Here is a 10,982-nt window from a genome sequence, read left to right as displayed (position 1 = left end):
TTTATTAAGAGGGCCTTTATTATGCCAATGAAAACAAATAGTGTGGGAAAGTTCTGGTGTGTGTATTTTTTTAAGTACATTAGAAGCACAAACAGTAATTACATCCAGACAACAAATTAGCTGGTTTAAATCTAAAAAAAATAATATAAAAAAAAATAGGTAATTCAAATTAAAATACATCAATTTTTCTTAATGCTGTTTGGTCAGACAAGCTGTGATAAGTAGCTATGGAATCCATTATTAATAGATCGGGAGATATATTTCACCCAAGACTTTTACTTAATTTTTACAAGTGGCTTAATTGAAGTTTTCATCTGTCAGCAGAGTTTACAATGATGGAGAAGGAAATCCAACCTACATTAACATATAATTCTATGATTTCTGATACTGTGCAAAGTGTTGTTGTAATATTTCTGTAATATAAGAAATATGAGAGGAAATAAGAAGTTCTTTCTTGGCTTAGACAATAGGGGCCTATGCACTTCTGCAGAAATTACAATATTATATCTCAGTTGTATCCTAAGTGAGCATAAACCTATTATATTTTATTACATTCAGAACACATCTCTCCTATTTATGCCTCTATGGAACAGTTTAACGCAGATCTTACAGTTCTAAACAAAATAGCATCTTTAATTTACAAGAAGGCAAATTTTTATATCACCCCACCAAAAAACAAACATTTCTCTTTACTTAAGATCTGAACGAAACAGATGTTCTTTCTCCTCTAAAACACCTGGATTCCTCGATATCAGTGACAAAGAAAGTACAGGGAAACTCAAGAGAGGCCTTAATTAAGACATTCCCTTCTCAGTATTTTTTTTAGGAATGTTCTCTACCCCATTCATAGTTGCTTTTGTTTCTAAAACTAGATCTCACTTTAAACCAATCCTTCCCCAGTAAGGGTGAAACCTAACATACATCTCCATTTGCTGAAGGCCGATCCATTATCAGAGTTATTCTTTACGGGGTCCTAAAGAAAACTAAACCAGAAGAAATCCAATGACTTTTGTTCTACCTTCTGGGTAGGGGAAGCACAACCTATTTTTGTAAGACTAGTGTTGAACAGAAATACAACTAAAATACAATGGAAATTTGTTTTTAATCACAATCTAATATACATACAGTGATGTATTTAATTCTATGTATACTGCTAGAAAACTTATCTTAACAATAGCAATTGTTTCTTTGACTTAAAAAAAAGTTTTAATCCACCCTTAGTGCAAGAAAAGGAAATATATATTACAACCTTGTGTCAGCTAATAACCCTGTCAGATTTAATGGTAATTTTGCCACAGTAACAGTCGCAAGCTAAGCTTCCTCAGTCTTACATTTGTCCCCAAAGACCTCTTAAATCCCACCTGTAAACTCAGAAGCAAAGTGAAACAGCTTTCACAGCTTAGCATAAAATGCCAACTGATGGGTGAATTTTCAGGCTAAAACATTGAGCAAAATGGTTATAGCTTTTTATCCAAATTAATACATTCCAAGTGGGTGGAAATCAGTAACCAAGAGCCTCTTCTTTAAACTCTGGTTTATGCAGAACTCCCTACTGACTCCAACAAAGACAGCTGAATCAGGCCCTACATTCCTTCAAACACTGTCAGCAAGGGATTGGGTGTCTCTGCCTCTGTTTTCCATCTTAGTGTTCCTCTGGCTATGTGATGTCTCAGTTGATAGGGAGTTGCCCCATGATGCAGTTGAAATAATAAAATAGGTAATAAGAGACCAGGGATTAGACTCTGAACCCACCACATTCCATTTGCAAGGCCCTTCCTTTGAGAAATAACACTATGAGAGCATTGCATACAGCTCTCATAGAATCAATGATGAGCTTAAATAGGAAGAAACTTATGAAAGTCCTTCAGTCCAGTTCCCTGTTCAGAGCAGGACCAACTTAAGAGTGGGCTGCTCAGGCTCTATCCAGATGAGTTCTAAATATCTCCAAGGATGGATGCCACACTTTTCTGGAGTAACCTACTCCATTGTTCCACAACCCTTACTGTAACAAATTTTTCTTAATATGAATTTTTCTTAATACTTATTAGGAATTTCCCTTCCCTAAAATTTGTGCCTGCTCTTCATCCTACTACTGCTCACCACCCAAAAGAGTCAGGCTCTATCTCTTCTATACCCTGAAGACAGCAGGGAGATCCTCTCTAACCTGTGATTCTTAAGTTTGGATGAACCCCCTGCTCAGACAGCATTGCTTTAGCCTCTCACCATGCTAGTGTCCTCTGGCAGGCTTGCTCCAGCCGTCACTGGCTTTTGGGTTTAGGGGTGAGTGTGGTTTTCTTGTGCCAGGGTGCCCAAAGTTAGATACAGTACTGCAGATGCAGTTTCTAAAGTACCAAGAGAGGTAAAGAATCACTTCCCTGCACTGCCTGGTTGCACTCCCATAACACAGCCCGTGTGCAGTTGGCCGCCTCCACTGCAAGAGCACCACTGACTCACGGAGGACAGGGATGAGTCTCTGGCCAGAAAAGAGCTAAGAACAGCTCTGATCTGCACTTTCCTTTATTCAGTAACTTTCAAAAGGCTGACTTCATTTCCTCAGGTTTTCTAGATACCAGTAAACTGAGACAACCTCATCTAGAGTCTGTGATTTCTTACCGGGTATAAAATCATTCGGGGATTTCCCTCCCACTTCATCTGTTGAAAGTATTAAAATTTACTTACTGAGGATTGCTGGGGCGTTTTATCAGGTTCACAAATTTCAGCAGCCAGTCTTCATTGCCTCAAAATGTCCATCAGATGCAAAGTCCTTATACACCACACTGGATAGAACATGATCCATTTATTAATACATACATCTTTAATATATTGCATTGTGCACTTCCAGTACAGTTACTTGGGTAAATTCAGCCCACAGACATCAATAGGAAACTTCCTATAAACTCACAAGAGTATTCCATTTCATTTTTAGCCCCTTCTCATTTACACATAGGCTCAATCCACAGCAAACGGAACAATTTGCAGTATATAGATGCTTTATAGATATTTTTTAGTATAAAATCAGGTTTTCTTTACTTTTAAGGAAACAGGAAATAAAAATTGCAGTTAATTAAGAAATATATTAATTTTGCCAGTAGCCAAATTAAGTGAAAGAAGCTATTTGAGGAAGAAGTTGCAATAGATTCCACATACTGTGGTTAAAAGTGGGAAGGGACAGGAAGAAAGCTCTGTATGTTTTTTGGAGCTTGAAAACCCTTTTTTTCTCTCCTACAGAAAATTAAGATACAGGGATAGAGTTAAAATCTATTCCTTAGATCACCTGAAACTTTTACTAGTAACTTTTACTAGTTTCTATTACAAATTACTCAGACTGTGCTTAAACGGTGGAAGAAATTCCAACAATAAAAAATATTTTCAGCTTTTTTTGAAAAACAGAATTACTGCCTGTAGAACGTCCCTAATGGTTTACAAATTATCAACACCAGGTCCACCCAAAATTGCTATTACTGTGATGAATGGGGTGGAGTTCAGAAGAGATTGAGCTGCTACATTTCTTTTTTAAAGAGTCAGGTTTTGACACTTTACAAATTTGAAATAAAGATGTTGAACACTTTTTCTAGCTTTGTGAACTCCTTTCAATACCAAGAAAAATACCACATAACTTCAGACAAATAAGAATGGAGGTCAAATAGGCACAGAGTCAGCAGAGGAAATGTCATTTGAAACCCATGAGGGAGAGCCAAGGAAAAATGCTTGACAGGAGATGCTTGGGAAAAAGGACATCTATATCTATCTATCTATAGATATATGAATATATATTAATGCTGACTTTTCCCACTCCTGTTCATCAGTAAAAGGAAGGAAGTGTAATTTTATGGCTGAAAAGTGGATGATGTAAATAAGGAGATTCATGGTGCCTTTTCAAGATAAGGAAATCTTTCAGAGGCTCCAGTCTGGACACATTTTATGATAAACTATTGGGAAAACAGAGTTTCCCTGCACTGCAATGATCTGGAGAAGCTTCCCTTGGCACTACAAGCCTAGTCCAAACCCAAGATATTTTTTTTTTCCCCTCTCCACTTATTTCAGTGGAGTTCAGAGCATGCCCTGACTTTAGTGTGGTGAATGCTATTCCATCAGTTAAGCTAAGCTAGAGCAATGAAATTTCTGAAAAGAGCCCATTACATGGATTTGAAAGCTTTATGGAGAACTGGAAACAATTCCTTCCAAAGAGTTGGCTACAAAGTTTTTCCTCCTGTTCAAAGCATACAATCCTCTGCTTTCATTGGTCTGTACATGTGGCTCTTTACCTGCTGGGGTTTTGTCACAAACAGTGAACTAACAACAAAAAGCCTGTGCAGCCTTGCTGACTAAATATTCTGAGTCCTGCACAGTGAAAATACAAAGCAAAATTCCAGAAGTGTTCTCTAAAGTAAGAAATAACTGCTTTTAGAATTTACTCAAACTTGTAAAAAATAAGTTCTTCAAAACTGACATATGTATCATGCTCTAATACACGTGTTCTAGAATGTCAAATTCAGAGCTAAATGTCTTATAAAAACAACTGTACCATTATATCTGTTGAGCAGATCACTGATATGCTTGTGCCAACAACAGTCATTCCCCACGGAACCCTGAAAAAGTTGTTTCTTCTAGGGCAGCTCAGCATTTGAAATCTAACTATTATTTTCCATGTTATTTCTTTTTGTTTGGTTTCCATCTTTCCCCCATCACATACTCCATTTTAAGGGCAGTTGACTTAGGCAACCCTGGTAGCTACTTACCCTGTTTTGACAGGTTTGTTTCACAAGCTGTCCTTTCCCTTCCTGCAGTCAAAAATTGTATAATACCAATTACAAGTAAAAAATAAAGAAAAGAATAAATTTTTAACATTTTAAATGGAATATTATCAATTGTGCCACTGGCTACACTCATTATATGGGAAATGTGTCCAGGGCTTAACCAAATCCCATGCTGGATAAGAGCTCTTTTAACATATTTGGAACTAAATTCTGTTAACTGTGATTTAAGAACCAGAGCAGAAAGAAAACCTGAAGAACTTCTTCCATTCATGAAGAATGCAGGTGGGATGTAGCCCAGGAAGAGGCTGCAGAGTACAACTGAGTGTTAATCTGCAAATCCCAGCTATAAACCCATCAGAATCTGCTCTGTTCAGCCCTGCTCCCAAGCTACCAGCAGACAGCTGTGTCAAGAACACTCTGTCTGACAACTGCCAGGTGTAGAAGTTGCCTTTCTTCAGATGATCAGCAAAATATGTTCCACAGTGACCAGCACTTCTGCAAGAAAGCATTCAGCAGTATGGTGATTTAATTTACAAGGTTGTTCATAGTTCAGAAGCTCTCAGAAAGCCCAAGTAAGGCTGGCTACTACAGTGTATGAACAGGTCAGAAAGTAAGCTCTAGACAACTGGCCACTGTCTTTGACACCAGGTCTAGGCAAGGTGCAGCAGCATTGGAAAGACATTTGGACAGCAAGGCAGAAACCTGTGCAGCAAGCAACCCATCTCTTGGGTTACTCCAGAACTTCATTTGCCACAACAGGATCTTAGAGCTTTTGGATAGGGCCTCTTACACAGTCATTTTAAGACCTGTTCTCCTAGCCAACAGTCTCATTCTTCTCAAACTACAAAAAGGGAAGAGAATAATTGTAAGGGTGGCAGAATGTGTCTCATCATTAGGGATTTTAGCAAGTATTTATCAGTTCTATTCAGAGATTTGTGGAGGTGACTGAGCACTGGAACAGGCTGTGCAGTCTCCCTTCTTGGAGATATTCCAAATCCTGGGCACCTGACTCTAGGTGAGCCTGCTTATTCAGTGCACATAGAACAAGATGACCTCCAGAGCTCCAGATTCCACTGGAATCTATCCAATCACTCCCCTCTGATACTTCTGTGGGACACAGTGCTTCAATAGATTTTTTATTTCAGAAACCCACAGTCAATGAGTTTGAATTCATACTGGCAAATTTCCCCATTCTCCTAAGCACAAGAACCCTGAAAGTCTTACTTTGCCTCACATGTTAAGCTGTGTTAAGCTCTTAAATAACTACATCTGCTCCTTGGAGGAAGGTACTGGAACATATGCCTGGAATTGCAAGGTAATGGGACTACTACACAGATGCAGAGAGCTAACAAATGGACCCACAAATAACAGCAATACCAAAGGAGGCAAGGAAATGTGTGTCAGCTCAGCCCCAGTGCCTGCACTGCAGTGCTGGAGTAGCAGTGCTGGCTTGGGCCCACCTGCAGAACTGCCAGGTGTCAGGTGGGGTGCCCAAGCAGCAGCGGATCCTGCCCTGCTCAGGCCCACACACTCCCCAAGGCAGGGCCTGCCAGCTCATTGAGTGAAGCAACTTCTGCATCAGCTGCCAGCCTGTGTGCTTTTTATAGCTGTACAGATGATTTTATTTCAAAATTGCATGTCTTACCTGCTTCCTACATGTGTACATGTGAATGATTTTGATTTAGTTTGACTGTTAACACTGCTATTCAAGAGGAGAGTTAAGAACAAGCTAAACTCCCTGGCTGATGAATTGGTCACAGCTTCCCACAGGGACTGCTCAGACATCCGCAATGATAAATAGAGTCAAAGCCTCTACTGGCTCAGCTCATGTTTATTAGAACTATCTGCTAATGACCTAAAGGGAACAATTTCGAGATGTGTAGGAAATAGTTTCCCCAGCTATTGGTTATTGTAGCATGCATCGCTGACACAGGCAAATAATCTCTTGTAAGAGCAATGCAGGAAGACAGGAATTACGTTTTATGAAGGATTTTACTTTTCACATTTGGTTTCCTTCCAGTTTGGAATCAAACTGAGATACTTAATTTTTCCACAAAAGAAAAATCACGTGGAAAAAAGACCGGATTTGGATTTCCTAAACTGTTTCAATTTTGACTTTTTAGAGCTGCATAAGTTTACAAACCAAGACTCATTTTAAGACAAAAGGGTCCAGTCCAAGAGTGTTAAAATGCTTTGATTCTTGGAATGCTTCCATTTTATTCCCATAACTAAATATGAAGACAAACACAATTCTGTAAAGTATTTTAGGAGAACTGCATTTTTTCAAATGGAAAATTGTTAACATTTTCTTTATTGAGCCTATACTCTTTTTATTCCCCTTTATTTTCTTCAAAATATTAGTCCAAAGCATTCTAAAAGAAAATGGAAATATTTCTAGTGGGAAGTTTGAAAAGAACAACTAACTTCTGAAAAGTGAATCCTCTATCTATGTTTTTCTTTATACTCTCCGCCTAAGCAGAAACAGATGATAAGTCTCTTACTAGTTACTCTATCTTCTCCAAGGACATTAGCAAGTCATTTCTGTTTAAAATACAGACTCCAGGAAGCAAAGAAAAAGTTAGACAAGAATTTACCCACTAACTATTGCTAAATGTAGCTTGTGCTGCACACCTGGATTACAACATCAGTAACTTCAACAACGAACCAGGGATATACAGGAAAAGAAAAAGTTTCCATTCTGATCCTGGAGGTTCTTGCCTGTTTTCCACCTCATGAAAGCTGCATAGTACACAAAATGGCCAACTGGCAAGTTTAAAGGAGGAACCCAGTCATCTGACAGGCTCTTTATGTCCCACAGCTTCCACAGCCCAAAAACTGTTAGACACACACCAAAACCTGGCACGTGCCATGGGACACACACAGAGCAGCACTGCAGTTAGGACTGAGTTCTGCTGGTGTTTCTACAGCCCTAGATGCAGTTTAAATCACTATGACATTGACACCTACAGCCCCTGTGAATACCTTAGAGGGCACAGAAAATAAATGTTTACTACATAGCTTTGAGATTTTTCTGCATGTATAGATTTTAAAGCTGCGGGTATAGTTTGGACTTCAATTAAAGTCAACATATAAAGAACAATTTTACTTAGAGAGATACATTGGCAAGAATTCCAATCCCTGAAGAAGTTACTCTATAGAAAGAGAAGAGGAGCAGAAGGAATGAGAAGCTACCAGAAGACTTCTGGTTTTACAGAATACTAACACTGTCCTTAAACGCATGGTGATGAAGTGTTACATAAACGTATGTGTGGTATGAGACCACTAGAGGGGAGTAAAGTAACTTAAAAGTGAACGTTTCCTCTACTCGGTTTTGCTGTACAAATTGCATTTGCACATGGTAATTAACAGCTATAGTAAAGCCAGAGTATTAAAGAATTGCATTTGCTTAACATTCTAAGCAAAGTTGATTAGATAATTACAGGATTTCTGTACCATTGTCCCCTCTCACTAGGCTGCAGGCTGACAGGGAACATTCGTCATCTGGATGAAGCCAGAACATCAGGGATGGCATTCAGCCAGGGCATTTGGCAATAGACATGGATTTCTTTACTTGTATTCAGATATTCAAAGAAGCAATGCTACATGATGGAAACAGACTCATTTTATCAAGTGTGAAAAAGGCATTGGGCACAAAAGCTTGCTTGGTAGGTAAGCATGTACAAGAAGGAAATTAAGAACCTCAATTCTCACACAGATCACCATCAAAGTCTATACAAGAGTGAAATATTTACCCAAGCAACAAGAACAGAGAGGAGCATGATTAATTTGAAGTGCAAAGTACTCTGCATCAGAATGCTGAGTGAAATCTCACTACAGCTGCAAACAATGTGCTCCTGTATCACTGCCAGGTTGCCATCGTCTCCATTGTAAGCCATCCACACTGTGGGAGTCAGGACTGCACAGTGAATCTGCACAAAAGAGAAAAATAAATTTCAATGGGAAATCTTAGCAACTCCCACAGAACAAAGGGAAACATGAGCACAGAGTTCCAACAGCAGACGAACAGCTTTGACAGCAAATTTTAAGGATGAATGACTGAAATATATATATGTGGCTGTGTATCTTAATACTTCTGGGAAGTGCATCCAGCTTGAGATTTTATGGGAAAAGGGACATGATACAGTAGTAAGCAGACCTTCAAACCTCAGAGGAAAGTTCCAACTATAAAGTAAAGTAAGAGGTAGGGGGCTAACTAGATATGAAATTGCAAAGGTGCTAAGTAAAGCTCGGGAATGCAAGCAAGCCAGAGATCTCCTAAGCTGCATACCCACAGGTTATACTTAGGGAATCTGAATTTAATCATAGAAGTCTTGAAAGGCTTTCACAATATGGTAGCATATTTTCCAAAGATTGCAGTAATTCTGCAGAACAGACAACTGGCTGAACCAGAGTGAAAACTATCAAGCATGGTAGGACCAAGACTGTTGGGTCTAATTCTTTTCTATTTATCATCTGCAGTCCTATATTATAGATAAATCAGCCAAAGAAAATATAGGGAACAAAAATACAGCAAAGAAAAGAATACCACTGCATTCTGTTACTTTGGGGGGTATTGTTAAAGAAAGTTTAAGTTAAATAGTGCCAAACCGCAACGATAGTAGACTAAAATTTGATCTGGCTCCTACATCATAAACACAGCGTTGACAAAGGAATCATATGAATCAAAAAGATGTAACAGCAGGTAATAATTTCTTGAATAAAGCAAGTAAGTTCTTTCAGCCATATAACCTAAGGGGTGAAAATACATGACAGGCTTATTTTAAGAGATTCATTTAGTGACTCTACTACAATCTTGGCTCAACTACCCAAGACAACGCACACATACTACAACATTACATCTCTCTTTCCAACTGGTGTCAGCTGTCCAATTTCAGGAGTTGCCATCCCCTACTCTCTTAACCGCTTCATTCTTTCCAACTGATATTGGGAAGAGGAGGGCAGAGGAACACTTTTGACTAGGAGCTGTTGATTCTTGGGCTAAGGATCATCTTGCACTTTAAACTTTACTCACCAAGGTATGATTGCTGCTGTTTCAATGTAGATCTTCCCTCTTGGCCTCGACTGCTGATTTTCATTAAGCAAAGCTTAAAACCTCCTTGGCAGCTCTGGAGCTCTCTGGAATTGTCACTGCAACAAGACATACAGTAAGCATTAAGTGAGCAAGGATTTAACTGAATCTTTACCTACCTTCACATTCTCTTATACATTTCAGTTTTGGTCCCTGAAGCTGCCTAATATGAAACAGCAAGATGAGAGCAGTCAGTCAAGTGGAAGGTCCGCCCTCATCAGTGTGACCCCAGCTCCTAAATTAAATATGTAGGATCAGTAAATACTTCACTCTACACTGAAACCACTGAACTTTTAAACACGAGGAATTTGTTAAAAGCCATGGAAATGCTTTTACACAACACTGAACAAGGTAATAGAAATAAAATGCATTGCAAAAAGTTACATTTTAGAATTTTAAAAGCAGTTTGCACATTGCCACTAAGTGTGACATTTGGGAGCAACTACAGAGAACAGAAGCTCTTGAACCCACCTCAGATGGAATATTTGGAAAAGTTCCATTTGGTCCACAGCAATGAGATGATGGGCCCTCAGCTGCTGTCTGCATGGTCATGGATATCCTACAGGATAGCTGGATGTTTACTTTTACAGATCAAATCTGTAAGCTGCATCAGCTTCTGAACTTGCCCAAGGATTGAATCAATATGATGTATTGGCTTCAACACTTGTAAAAGTACCTTTTATGCAGGATTAAATGTGCTTCTTTTTTACCTTGTGGAATTCAGGCAAATGTTTAAGCTAACCAGAAACAGCCACTCATCACTGGAAAAAAAAAAAAAAGAAAAAAGCCTCCACTTGGGGCTTAGAGGACAACTAGTAAAAACTTTCCTTTGCAGACAAGGCCACAGCTATTTCCTCAGCTAAGAGCTCGGAATTTGGCCCTTGAACTTAACCACAGCCCATGTTTGTTTAGGCACCAGTGGTCTCTCATGGCCTGTTTGCTCCCACTGACGATGACAAACCCCACCTCACTAAAAAGGAAGTGGGGTTGGATTTATGGGCAACATGAAAGCCACCAGGAAATTCAGGTCTCTCGTTAGCGTGTCTGTGAGAGTCTCAAGTCACAACCCAGGCCTGTGTACCAAGAGCTAAAATGCATTCTGCCTGGCCAGTTGTCCTGGAATATAAATATGTAGG

At 39.1% G+C, this 10,982-nt stretch overlaps 1 long non-coding RNA gene across 1 annotated transcript; it reads right to left on the bottom strand.

The window, feature by feature from the left end:
- Nucleotides 1–7,208: 7,208 nt before the first annotated feature.
- On the bottom strand, nucleotides 7,209–10,632 carry LOC147650697 (uncharacterized). The gene is made up of 2 exons (XR_015276092.1): nucleotides 9,790–10,632; nucleotides 7,209–8,686 (listed from the first exon to the last, which is right to left on the bottom strand). It is a non-coding gene; the product is annotated as an uncharacterized LOC147650697 (long non-coding RNA).
- Nucleotides 10,633–10,982: the final 350 nt, after the last annotated feature.

This window comes from Cyanistes caeruleus, chromosome 13 (assembly GCF_971803275.1).
Source record: "Cyanistes caeruleus chromosome 13, bCyaCae1.hap1.1, whole genome shotgun sequence".
Lineage (NCBI taxonomy): Eukaryota > Metazoa > Chordata > Aves > Passeriformes > Paridae > Cyanistes > Cyanistes caeruleus.
The sequence above is the reverse complement of the archived record's forward strand: the minus strand, read 5'-3'. Positions and strand labels throughout refer to the sequence as shown.